The sequence below is a fragment of the Camponotus vicinus genome, unplaced genomic scaffold (assembly GCF_025532165.1).
Source record: "Camponotus vicinus isolate PSW18456_S1 unplaced genomic scaffold, iyCamVici1.0 SCAF_6, whole genome shotgun sequence".
Taxonomy (NCBI): domain Eukaryota; kingdom Metazoa; phylum Arthropoda; class Insecta; order Hymenoptera; family Formicidae; genus Camponotus; species Camponotus vicinus.
This window is the reverse complement of record NW_028141978.1, coordinates 9,166,085-9,180,232: the sequence shown is the minus strand read 5'-3', so window position 1 is coordinate 9,180,232 and position 14,148 is coordinate 9,166,085. Positions and strand designations below refer to the sequence as shown.

The 14,148-nt window shown below is 33.9% G+C and overlaps 1 protein-coding gene across 7 annotated transcripts in view; it reads right to left on the bottom strand.

Annotated features, from left to right (window-relative positions):
- The window catches only part of Dnc (phosphodiesterase dunce), a 315,712-nt gene that overhangs the window by 172,953 nt on the left and 128,611 nt on the right, over window positions 1-14,148 (bottom strand). For 3 of the 7 annotated variants that reach the window (XM_083101568.1, XM_083101569.1, XM_083101570.1), the window contains exon 1: window positions 5,088-6,028. The exons of the other annotated variants lie outside the window; for them this stretch is intronic. The gene's annotated coding sequence lies outside the window, so the exon portion shown is untranslated. Of the gene's footprint in view, window positions 1-5,087; window positions 6,029-14,148 lie in introns of those variants that run through there. 7 annotated transcript variants of the gene reach the window in all.

Genomic DNA, 14,148 nt, shown 5'->3' with positions numbered 1-14,148 from the left:
TGATGCTATACTAATCTAAAAAAATTTTCGTTTCTTGTATTTAATAATTTTAAATTAACATATATTTTCTTATGTTATCAAAAAATAAATATTTATTTCGATTTTTCTCAACAACTAGGATTTAAACAATGATTTTATCACAAGATGAAAACGCTTTCCTCTCTCATCGAGTTTTCATGCAATTCGGGAATGGAGTTGAATCACGTACAAGCTTTATCGATTGCGCTTCATGAGAAAAATCCTTGTCACCTTTCCGCATCATAATGGTTTCTTCGGTTGATAGAAAAAGCGAAATTCCTCGCAAGAAGAGGAAATTCTTTCGAGAAAATTAATTGCCTTCCTCGTAGAAAAAGATTGTACTAATTTTTACTATCCACGATAGTTAATATTGTATTTTACTTATGTAACAAAGTATTCTACAGCGAAAAATTTATAAATTTTTTGAAAATAAAACTGCAGAAATTTTTGTTATTTTTGGATGGAAATGTATTGCTCCTGAAAAGACTGATACAACAAAAGTTTAAATAATTTTAAAAAATATCACCATCAATATTAAAAAAAAGGAAAAAATCTAAAAAATATTTTAATAATAATCATTAATATATGAAAATCTATATATATATATATATATATATATATATATATATATATATATATATATATATAAGGAGAGAGAGAGAATTTTTCTTTTTTTTAAAATATATTATATATTTCCATATAATAACATATTTTAATCAATATTATCTGTAAAGAGACATTCGATTAGTATATAATTTAGTATATAATTTATTCAGCAAATAACTTAGCAGCAATATGGTTACGTGATACCTTGATGTAAGATACACGTATCAGTCTTTGGCCTGGAGATTCAAAGTACGCGTAAGAGTTATCCAGTTTCTGTCGAAAGACGTGTGATATCACAATCTTGTACAAAACAAACTCACCAAACCTGCATTACGGCCATAACTTCATTATCGAGTTTCAAAATTGGACCACAAATGCTGAATTTCATATCTATATAATTACTATAAAGTCATTATCGGCGCGTATTATTGTTACCAATCGTTACTGATATGTAACTATATAATAGGAGCCAAATACTCATTATATTTAAAATCAATCAAAAACGATATTTCAAGTTACAATAAGTATTTCAAATTAAACAATTTTGCAAGAGAATACACGTAAAATATACAAACAGAAAGTTTCAAATTATTTTCATGTAAATCACACTATTATATTCTATGTACTTGACTGATGTGTGAAATCATTAGTTTTCAATTAGACAATTTTAATTTATTAAAGTTTCATAACTGATATGATGCATATATTTTTATTATCTTAAAATATATTTCTATAATATAAAATACATAATTCGGAATATATATATATATATTTCCAATACAACATATATACAGGGTGTCCCTGAGCATGTGCTCACGCACTTGTGAGGAGGTAGAGCGCAGTAAATTAAATAAAGAAATCCTATTCCATGTAACGATTTTTGTAATAATAATAGAAATATTAATTATTGAAAGTTCATCATAGTTACTTTCAAGGTCAATTTTAAGATTGACAGAGGCACTTTCAGAAAAAACGTTTGATACAAAAGTTTCTTATTTTTTCACGTACAATTCGAATCTGTAATAAAAAGTACCATATTCCTCTAAAAAAATTCAACTTCCGATCCGGATGGCGTATTTCCGGTCGGAATCAAAAGTTGAAAATATCACCATTTCTTTATTTAATTTACTGCGCTCTACCTCCTCACAAGTACGTGAACACATGCTCAGGGACACCCTGTATATATATATATTGTATATAAAATCTAATCTTTTATCAAATGTACATGATCGCACTGTGCATAACGATGTTTTGTACGTCAAAAGCGAGCAGTGATCCGATTATAAGTTTCCAGATTGTTCACTCATGAAGAATTGTGAATATTCGACCATTTCCATCTCTCTCTGCGTATAATCATATTTAATATACGCGTGAATTAATAGCAAATTAGATTATCGTCACGCTCTATGATAAAAAGCATGTTTTATGAAACGTTCGTTTCATATAATTTGCAAATGGAGGTTTATTAACCATATGTATATGTGAAACACAAACTCTTTAGATATACTGTCATTATGATCTATTTTCAGCTTTAAAATTGTGTTATGTTAAAAATTACACACAAATCTCGAATTATAAAGTTATAAAACAGAATTATAAAACAGTAACTACTCTTGCAAGTTTCGAAATAAACTGATTCACACAGTTTTAATTTCTTGAATTATAAAATAAAGAAACACGACAGGAAAACTCGAAAAGTCACACTGTATACCAGCTAAATAGATTATTCCGAAAATGAAATATACACGAGATTTATAATAAGTAGCTTCTCTCGACTAGCTTTCTTTAATAAAGTACAAGATGAAGGTTCTTACGAAATTATATAATTGACGTTGGTCAACATAGAGTTTTTTCGTCTCGTCAATCTTGTCTCTATACTTGTTCGTTTATTCTTTATTGTGACAGCGAGAAGAACTAATGATATCGCAAGTGGCAATCTGCTTCATGTTATAATTATGATTGATAATATTTTGTGTTTCTTCTCCCCCGTTAAGAAACTAAATAATCGCTACAACTTTTGCAAATTTATTGTTCCGTAGCAATAAAAAAATCTCCAATAATGTGTGTGAGATTGGCAAATAAATTAAAGTTGAATAAAGTTTTTTGCGAGTCCTCGCTTGACATAATATTTCAATACACTTAATGTTTATAAAAGAGAAAAATGTTTCAAAAGATAAATGATGTATCGAGAATGTATAAAGAATAATTTAAAACGTGCAAAAATAAAGTGAATCAATTTATTAAATATTTTTAATAATTGTATCTTATTTCGCAGATATCTTTTCTAAAATCGATTTTTGAAGACAGAAAGCAACAAAAATAAGAAAAACAATAAAATAAAATTCGATACGAAAATAAAAAACATATCAAACAGTTAACAATTATAATGATATAATATCTGCATAAAATTTGTTGTATAAATATTCAAAGCCTTGCATGTGCGCACGATAAATTCAGTGCAACCATAATAATACCTCTTTAAAATTAATTATGAGAGTACGGAATATCTTTACTACGTTTTATGTTGAAATAAAAGAAGTATATCTTATATAAATATTCTAGAAGAGAGAGAGAGAGAGAGAAATAAAAAGAGATAAGAGAACTATATAAATGCTAATGAAATATGCTTAATATGACAATAAATTGATTTTTAATGTATAAACATTGAATCACATTTTTCCAACAATATCTTAATAAAGATAATATCTTAATATTACATTTAAACTTGTAAAATAGTTTGAATGTTAAAGACAACAGGATGCAATGATAGCACTATACAATTTTCTATCGTAAAATGAAATTTTACAGCTTCTATGCATGAAGAGATTTGCCTGCACGTGGAACGACGTAAATATTTGTTTCATTCTATTGCGCGAGATAGAAGAGACTTCTTCTTTTAACCGAAAAGCGCGGTAACGCGAAACGATTGTCGTCCTCCTCGCTGACATTTTATCGATAGATTGTTGTACGTGGAAAGCGGAAACAAATATTACTCAACGAAGAGAAATAGCCACGTCCGCGAACAATCGTGTACTACCTCACGCGACAAATCGCGTTTATCTGCGAACAATTTGGCTCTATAAAATTTCCTCTTCCTTCGCAGAATTCACTTGTCACCGCGAACAAACGAAAAGTTACTCGACAGCCCCGTTAAATTTTCTCCTAATTGCTACCGATTGCATTTGGCAAGCGCAGCGACGAGAAACCTAAGCGCATCTCTCTTCGACGAGTCATTTGCTCGAGAAAATTACGCAGAAATAATTGCGACGATTAATTCGTTCCTATATCAATCGAAACGCCTATTTATAGACGAAGCATCTTCACGTCCATGAAGTTATGAGTCACTTTGATCATACAATGATGTACTGCACAACATCGCGATTCTATTGCTCTGCACAATGTCCTGCCGTACGTAGGTGGCTTTCAGCCACGAATACTTTGATCTTTGACGCGAAGTCTATTTCAAACTTTTGACCACTTTGAAACGGAATGTTACAGCTTCTCGATCGTGAGCGATCCAAAGAGCTTTTTACTTTTCACTTTTTCAGACGGGACTTTTTCAAGAATCACATAAAAAAGATGCAAAGAAAAGTAATAAAACGTATCTTATTTGATTTAGAGAGTGTAGGGGATTTGCTCCGTTTTTTTTACCACGTTTGTATGCCTTCTTATTCGTAGACGCGATTGGAAAAGCGAACTTGATTACCCAAGTCTGTCGAAAACCGCGTTTCGTAAAACGACATTGATCGATGAGCAGTCTGGCGACAGTATAAATATAAAATAAAGAAATTTTATGTATATTCCCAGAAGAATATTCTGTCGTCTGTGTCATGTTACCGAGAAAAAGAACGTTACAATTAATGATCAATTGATCAATTTGATTTCCAAAGAAGATATTTATAAAAAAAATCGTATTTATGAGGAGAAAATATTTCAATGTCAAGCATTTCTTACTCTGCGATAGCTTAAATAAAACCGTGCAAATTTAACGCAAAATGCATCTTTTCTGCATGTCTCACTAAAAAAAATTATTAAAATTAAAATTCGCAACTTGACTCGTTTAATGTAAAATTGATTTTATATTTTACGAAAGAAAAAAAATTCCAACTAGATACTCAATCGAGATTAATCGATAAACGATCGAAAAGTTTGCTTTACATATATCTATTTACTTGAATAATTATCATATTATTAGTTTTCTTAAGAAAATACCTTGAGAACCACCAATTATTTCTACAAGGAAATTAATGAATTATCTCGTTAGCTTTCAATCTAATAATTTTCATTTGGAGAGGAGAAACTCCTCAGAACAATACATTTGATAAACACTCGAAACGCTTGAAACACTCGTAGACATTCAAACGTTTAATCGTCATCATCGTTGATGCATTCGAAAGGGGCATGAAATCACTCCTGGCGAACATGTACGGGATGGCTCGATCGCATTCCTGTGCGGTACTTACCCTACAAAGAATTTCGTTCTCCTGGAGAACGTTTCGGAGCGAGAAGGACTACTTGGCCTAACGCGTTTGACGATCGCAAACGCATACGAGGCGACGCACCGAAGCAATTTTCTCGAGGTCGTAAAACGGCGGTTTTACCGGGTCGTTTTGCAGCGCGCTCTCACTCTTCGGAATTTATAGGCGCGTGAAACGCCGCGACGAGAACACGCGCGCGTAAACAGCACTCGCGAGCGACGCGCCTGCCTCTCGACGAAATCGGAGTCGAGGAGCCGCAGAGCGAGCCGGGAACAGTCGACGTCCTCGATAACGGCTCTCGAGGAATCCTCGTTTCGCGAGTTACACAGCCGTCCGCTTATCACTACGGTGCGCGAACGCCGGAGGACAGCGAAGGTGGCGGAGCCGCGAAGGTCGCCCGTCTCGACGGCCCGAAATTTCGGCAAGGCGCGAAACCTCCCGCACTCGGCCGTATCGTCGCACCGATCGTGATATCGATGCGTCGCGACGCGATCGGGATCGCGACGCATCGCGCGACGAGCGTCGCAGCTGATGGTCGTCCCGGCCGATGCACTCGCGTCGGGAAACAACTTTTGACCCGAGCACGTCTAAACGAACGCGTCACGACACTCTTTGCGTCCGTGTTGGTAGCTTCCCGGGTGCGCCAAGCGACGCGCACACCAGCCGGCACGAAACGCGACTGACTTTGCTTTCCGACTAACGTAGAAACGAGAAGGAAAGAGAGAGAATACCAGAGGCGGAGAGGCAGATAGAGGGAACGGAGATAAAGACGGACAGACAGACAGACAGATAGAGGTGGGAATCGCGCGCGGGCCGCCGATTTGCGACGCACGCACTTCGCTTGCACGCTCGTCCGTTCGCTCGCACGCAGGCACGCAGGCACGCACGTAACGCACCGCGCGCGGCGGTGCGCGCTGTGTCACGATGAATGAAGCCCGTACGTGGTCGGAGCGCGTACTTGTAGGAAGAGTCGCGTGCTAAACTCGCGCGACTTCGGCCGCCACCGACGAACGTCGACGACGACCGAGCCGGGGTGGTAAAACACGGGACGAGCAGGCCGGGGGTAGACGGGCGCGAAACTACCCTCGCGCTGCCTGTCGACCCCGAGCTACGTCGGCGCACGAGCGACGATGGGGGCGACCGGTCGACCCGCGGCGGCGAAAACGTACGAGCGCTGACGGAGAGGAGCGTTCTCTCGCTCGTGTCCGGGTTCAAATTTGTTCTCGGGCGAGGGCAAGGATAAAGGCTTCCGAACCGTAATATCGGGAACCACCACCCGGCGGCCGGAGGGCAAAACACCGCGTCGCGCTCGCCAACTTCCGCCGTGAAAATCTCTCGTCGAGACCAGACGAGCCCGAGCCAAATCACTCTCGACTTTTCAACCCGGTTGCGGTAACGAAACTTCATGACGCCACGCATTCCTGAATTCTCGTCGAAAGACTTTCGATTAATTGTCACACTAGTAGAGCCATATCGAGTCATATTTCCTCTTGAAAGGGGAAAATTCTCTTTTTTCAGATTATATCGAGATGAATAGATGTTATACGTATATGTATAAGAAAGTAATATGTATTATGGACCATGGAAAGAATATACAAACGAATGAGACACTGCGATTATGGATTATCACGATGTATCGTTTTGTATATTTTCCCGGATGCAGCAATTTATCCGGATAAGACTCGCGGAATACTAAACTTGCTTCCGGCGAACTGAGATGAAACTTTTCGATCCAAGTAGATTTAAGTCCGATGGCACAACTCGCTTCGCGTCTATTTCGCGTGATTTCGTTAGTCCATTGATACGGATGAATGCATCGATCGTATTCTCCGCAAAGTGTAACATCGTATGTAACATTTCTGTCAATGAAGATGGTATATGAGATACATTCTAGTATCCTTTTACGAAAATATATTACCTCCCACGCAGTCTGTTATTCTAGCATTGAAAATGTATATTTTCAATCTTTAATCTAATGGCTGTTTTTACAATTCTGAATGCAGTTTGAAATCTTCTAGGTAATAATTGAAATAATAGTTTACATCAAGATATATCGTTGTAAAGTAGATGTACTATATTTTTAAATTTTGATTAAATCGACACTTTCGATAAATTTGGCTCACAACGGTTTTCCCAGCCACTCCTGAGTTTATATTCATAATAAGTCGTCTCGTTTGACGCGAGATGCTTAGTTGTAACATAACAAGAACGAGTTTCGACAAAGTCAAGCATTTTTGAAATTCAATTTCGATGTAATGGATGCACGTACAAAGTTTAAGGCACATCATCAACCCCGTCAATTTTCCAATAATTGCGCGACTCGTTCCTCAGGGTGAAACAAGAAGGGAAGAAGAAAGAAAAATTCAGTCTCACACGAGTGATCTAATACATAATATAGTTCGTTATCCTCGCACGCGACGTGCTCGTTAAAGTTTCAAAAGCGGCTCTGAACCGGATCGCAAAATATGATAACGGAGGTGTTCGCGATCGGGAACCGACGTCACTTTACGGTATGGACTTTTACGATCCACTGTCCACTGATAAGCCAGTTTTCGAGGCCGGTGCAACGATAGCGACGATACCTCCGATAATTTATTGCGAAGCAATGGACCCTCTTTTCCCGAAAGATCAGGGATTGGAATTCGATTCGGGAAAGAAAAATGAAGAGATTTCATTACCTCTTAATTAGTGTATTATTATCGTACAGTAACACTATAAATATAAATATGAATAATATTTTTTGCCGAATAAAATTGTATATTTTACACGCGTACATTTATTCGGAAGCTGTTTTCACAAAACGATCATACATAAATCATGAAGTGGTGGAGGAGCTTAGAAATTTTCAGAAAATGTTAGGGCGGAACTGGGGCTGAGAGAGTTTTCTTTGATATTGCGTAATCATGTCGGACAAATAGATCCTTAATCCTTAAGTTACGAGTATCCCTAGTGGTAAGCTTGGTTCGTGATACTTCATCTTTTCATAAATCTAAAGAAAACGTTAGAAATGTGTCGGCGTGAAATAGAAATATCAACTGCGTTTAAAAGCTAAATAATTCTCTTCCCGTAATAGAAAGCTAATATAAAGCAAAATATTTGAATAGCGGCAAAAGAAAATTTTAACATAGACATGTTAAAACTACTTTCACGATCACGAAAATTAATCTTACAAATTAACCTGTTTTTATTTAAACTGTTATCTAATTATTAAAAAAAAAGTTTCTTTCTCGTAATTAAACAAGTGACATAATATTTTATAACAGAAGTAAAAGAAAAGTATTATAAAAGAGATTGTAATTACCATACCATATTAATTTTCAAACTGTACTAAATAGGATTAAAAGATGCTAAGTAAAAAAATTAGAGTAATTTAAATTTACAGCCAATCATACATTACAGGAATAATATTACAGGAATATTAGTAATAGTAGTAGTGATATGAGAAAGGAAATGTGTGTGATGCAGATGTGTACAATGAGGATGTCTGTTTCTAATCTTTTAGAAGCATATTCTCGCAATATGTATTTTTGTTCCATTGTATCTTCCCACTGATTTAACAGAAGCAAGAAATAAGACTTAGTCTTTTGTGTGTACTAAGCTTATCAAATCGCCCACGTTCTCTAAATCCTTAAATCTTATAAAATATATGATTCCTTTGGGTTCTATCCCTGTCGCATATTAGTATTAGACAGTGATATATCTTTGAATTTACAGTATCACAACGATATTCTTCGATCTGTTCTTTTTTTTCATAAGTTTTCGCTGATAAGAACTCGCTGCCTCTCGCGTATCAAGCAGCACAAGTGTGACTTATCGGTATTTTTCATATTTACACGTTCAAACTACGTTCATATATATTGCGCACCTGTATCGATGAATATTTTCAGACTACCGTACTGCGCGTTCATCGCTAAATGAATGTGACAAGATTACTAATCATGACACCAAAAAAAATTTATTTACATAGATAAATGCATGCATTATATATACACATGTACACACAGATAGTCACAAGATAAAAGATTTATAAAGATACTCGGATCATACACAGAAAAAAAGGATATTCTTGTTTTGAAAATATATTTAGTTTTAACATCTTGAAATGAGACTATATTGCGTTAATTAAAGAAAAATATAATTGCTTACTTAAATGAAACAATTTTATATAGTTCAATCAAGAAAAATATATTCTTATGATTTAAGATTTAATTTTCTTGAATGGAAAAGAAATAATGTTAGATAGAAAATAACATTTTTAAATCAAAGATTATAATTTTCTTAAAATAGAATTAAATAATTATATATTCTTAAGGTGATAATTACAATATTGAAATAAGACTATAATATTGTTGAAATTTAAAATTATTAAATTCTTCTAAGAAGATTATAAATTGTTACGTATATACGAAACAATGAACGCGTTAGTTTAAGTATATAAATTTTGATTTGACACTTATTTTTTTTCTGTGTACATCATGTATGAAAAATTTAGTAATTTATTATAAAAGTTGATTATATAAAGTTACATCATAAATATATACACATAAACTATATTTTGAATTATTATACACAGATTAAAAACACTTTTAAATAAGATTTTATCAATATTTGCAAAATAATGATAAGGTAATTTTTAGATTATAAAAATTTTTAGATTATAAAATAAAAATCAGTACTGAGAAAAGTTTAATTGTCGGTTTTTCTCGAAATGAGAGGATTTACATTTTGTCGTATAAAATTGTGGAAGTCGCGATGCGCATAAAGCCTCTGAGAAGGTTCAAAGAAATGGAAAAAATTTCTTTTCCTGCCCAATCTAGCGGAAAATCGTACTCACGCGAGGGATCCGTTTGAAGAATTTCAAGTGTGCTCACAGTGAAAACTCGTTTTTTTTCTATTATTAAAATAACGGAAATATCGAGTATCGATTTCGAGATACATAGAAATTCAATTGAAGTGCATACAAATGCACGTACATTTAAATTCATCGCAAATCTTAGATCTGTCAAATTGTGCGATATTGTATCTCGATATGGGATAAAATACTTTTGTGCCACGTAACGTTGTTCGTTACAACGAATAGGCGCACGTTACACGACATGCTAATTAACGCCACGAGTTGCATTGCGTAAGAATACAAATTATGTTTCTCACGTGGCCGTACATAATTCTACTAAATATATATCGTATTCTCCTACACACAAAGAGAAAAACGTATCTAAGTATTTATCTCGTTTGCGTCACGTTATACAAAATGAACCACGAATAAATTTACACATTAAATAGTGATATGATGGATAGACACGAAAATAAATTTTAAATACATATCGTTAAGATATATATCTTGCATTCCATGAGTTCCAATGTTACTGACGTACGCATACAATGTACAGATTATTTTGTTACATTATCCATTTACGTAATATCTCGGAGATTGAGAATTGCAGAAAAAAAATATATATAAAATAATAAAATAAAAAATAAAATCGAATCATCGTAACAATCAGGTAGACGTTCAAGATCGATATATAATTATCATAAGTTCATGATACATTTATGTTTTTTAATCGACAATTTGCCGCATAAAAATTCAAGCAATCATACAATCTCGTTTTCCATACATGCCATCAATTATCACACACAAATAATTAAGCACGCAATACTTTTTGTCATTAAATTGATGTGCAATTACAAACGTTTAAGATGCTTTTTTTAATATTCGCGGTTTGCCGCCACTTATAAATGTTTGTTTGCGTGTGTATTAAAATATGATTAATTTTTCTTTCATTCATTCTCTCGAAAAAATATTAATTATACATTCTGATCTAATACTATTTTATTATCTGCGGTTTTGCCTCGCGAAGCAGTTACAACGCATATAGTGTCTGTACGGCAATAATCCCGGAGCCGAGTTACGACACCGATGCGGAGACGGAATAATTTGTCATATGATGTCACGCGTGCATGCATACGCACCGAGCGTGGTTACATGGTTAACATCTGGCAAGTGTTAAGGTGCGTTTAGCCTTATATAGTATGCGAGCACACAATGTGTGTTTTAGTTTTTTGGCATGAAATAATTGAAAAACGTTATGATTATAACGTTATGTTATAATTGAATAACGTTATGATTTATTGTTTTTTTTTTGCATATTTATATATATTGAACTTATAATTCAAATATAATAATATATATATTAAACTATAATTCAAATATAATAATATACATTGCATTAATCAAAGCGTCTATTCGACATCGAAAATGTGCGCGGAAAAAATTTAATATTAACTCTTCGTTAATAATAACCTCTACTTGATAAATTTTACAGAAATACAGGAAAATTTCCCTCGTTTTTTCGCGTTTCTCGAAATACCCGAACGAAATATCTCGAGGTCAACCCTCATCCTGAGGGTTTATCTGTTTTAACTCAAATTCGACATTACTTGAAATTATCTGCGGTTTCTCTCAGGGGAAACAGAGTAATGGAATTTCAATGTTTGAGAAATCTCTTCTAAAATGACCGCTCTCTCCATAATCAAGCTAATACGTGACTTCGTTTCTAACTATATTAAAGTAATATACCATAAACGCTCTTTTAAAAGAAGAATTCCCAGGCAAGTTTAATCTACTAACGTAATTCAACTTTCTTTAATGGACAGCGACATTTCTCGGAAGCTCGACATTTATCGGTGCTTCTGATTTGTGAAATTTCTAAGTGCAAATTTAATTTTTTATTTGCAGATTTGAACGTTTTTACATTACTTGAAACTACATATAAATTCATAAATATTATTAAAATAATCAATATCAAATAATAATAAAATAGATAGAAAATATAAAAAGCAATTATTAAAGTATTATTTATTCGAGAATGCGAAAGAAAATTCTAGTAAAATCAGACATAAAACATGTTATTTAAATATTCATTAATGACATATTAATACACGATACTGATAAGAATGTATTAATGTCCGAAAAATATAAATAAAGTTTTATTACTGTATCGTTCATTATAAATTAATTTTATCCATAAAAGAAGGTATATTTGTAGTGTAAAATATATTTTACAAAGAATACTCCTTTTTACATCAATGTAAAAAATATATGCATATGTTCAAGATATAAAACATATATCTGAAAATATTTTTACTAACTTTTTAATGAAAATAATTTTAATGAAATTAATCTAGATTACTGTGAAATGTTTATGAAGATAAACAAGTCACTGAAATATAAATTCTAATTTCACATAGATTCTATATACGAATGATAATTTGTATTAAAATGTTAACTCCGACGAAATTTAACATTTAAGAATTTAATTATAATTAATTATTACTGTTATATCGTGATATTGAAATGTTAAAATGTACTTGAAACAATTATTCAACGTAAATCGAAGATCTGACGCGTTAATTTACGGATCGGTTCTCAATCATTGTTCACGTTTCGACGAACGCATTCGCTCGCACGACATTATACGCGCCTTAGAAACGCATAAATACCCGATATACATCGACAAGCAAATGAGAAATCGATACTGCTGATTCAGTAGAGGATTCATGCGTCGTATAGGATTAAATGTCGCGAACATATTAATCTGTCTGCGCTATGCGTTAGTGATTATGATCGCACATGCGATCAACTCGCGAACGCTTGCAACGGTCGAATAAAGTACGATAATGATTTATCACGAGGAATTCCGCGTTATCAAGTAAAACATCATTCGATCGAGCTAATATTTGCATTGTACAAATAATCAATCGTATAGCGGCAAAAGACGCGTATGTTTCTTTCTCTTCGAGTTCACTGATGGTTCGCTACGTTCCACGACGCAATTCTTCCAAAAGATATAATAATTACGTATCGCATTTTTGAAATATCTGGCCTGATCGATAAGTCACGATTCAATTTATTTAAAAGATTTAATTTTAATATTTATTGAAATAAACATTTTTCGTGCGATAGTATAATTTCATTACACAATTCGGGATTTTAGTGATCTGATTTCTCTATTATTCAAACTTCTTTCGCACAAAGCACTTTAAGAGACGTTATTTTAACGAGATCGACGACAGCTTGGAATTCGCAACGAAGACGACGGCGGCCTTGCAAGGAAGAAGAACTGTGAGAAAAGTTGATCAGACTTTTAAATAAAGACGGCCAACTAAAAGCCCAAACTAATGTTAATTGGGTTAATTGCCGAGTATTATTCTTTCGAGGTCATGCCTAATAATTAGACAGGACCAAGGAAAGTGGTCCGTCCAACGTTTACATATATGAATGATACATGTAGTTTTACCAACGAATAATTTCTATGTTTTCTTTTTAAGAAATTCAGCGAAATTGCGAGTCTCGTAAATATTGCATATATAATGACTTCAAATATTTTACAAGTTGTGTAAATTATAGCAGCATCGAATGGAATTAATTGCTCCAATCTATCATCAGAGCGCGTACTCGTTACTCTCCGGCACTCCAGTCGTGTATAACGCTATTTTTACGGAGATTACGAGAATACCGTAAAATATATCAGAGGTGGATATGCGCGATGCTCTGTATCTTATATCAAAATAGATTCCAATAAAATAACTCAATCTTTTTTTAACAATATTACGGCGGAAAATAGGAAAAAGCCTTTGATCTCTATTTTAATGAAGTCTTTACTACATTAAATATATACATATATATATTTGATTTAAAAATAGATCTCTTTCTCGGACGTATTTAATGCATTTAAAATAGAAAATACGATGTAACCCGCTTTTGTGAATCTCGGCCATAGAAGAATATAGTTACCTTACTCATTTCAACTGACAATGAGTTGAGAATTTATCTTGACATCGGATTTGTCTGTGTAATTAAACGGTTTTCATCGAATTCAAATGAAGGTTCATCCTAAAACGCTGCGCGTTTATTAGTCAATGCAGGAACGCGAACGAAACTTTATCCTGCATATCTAATCAATGGCAAATTAAAATGGAAACTTTGAAGCTCGGGACGCGAGGAACAGCTAATATTCATCAGCGGGATTATGAACAGCATTTT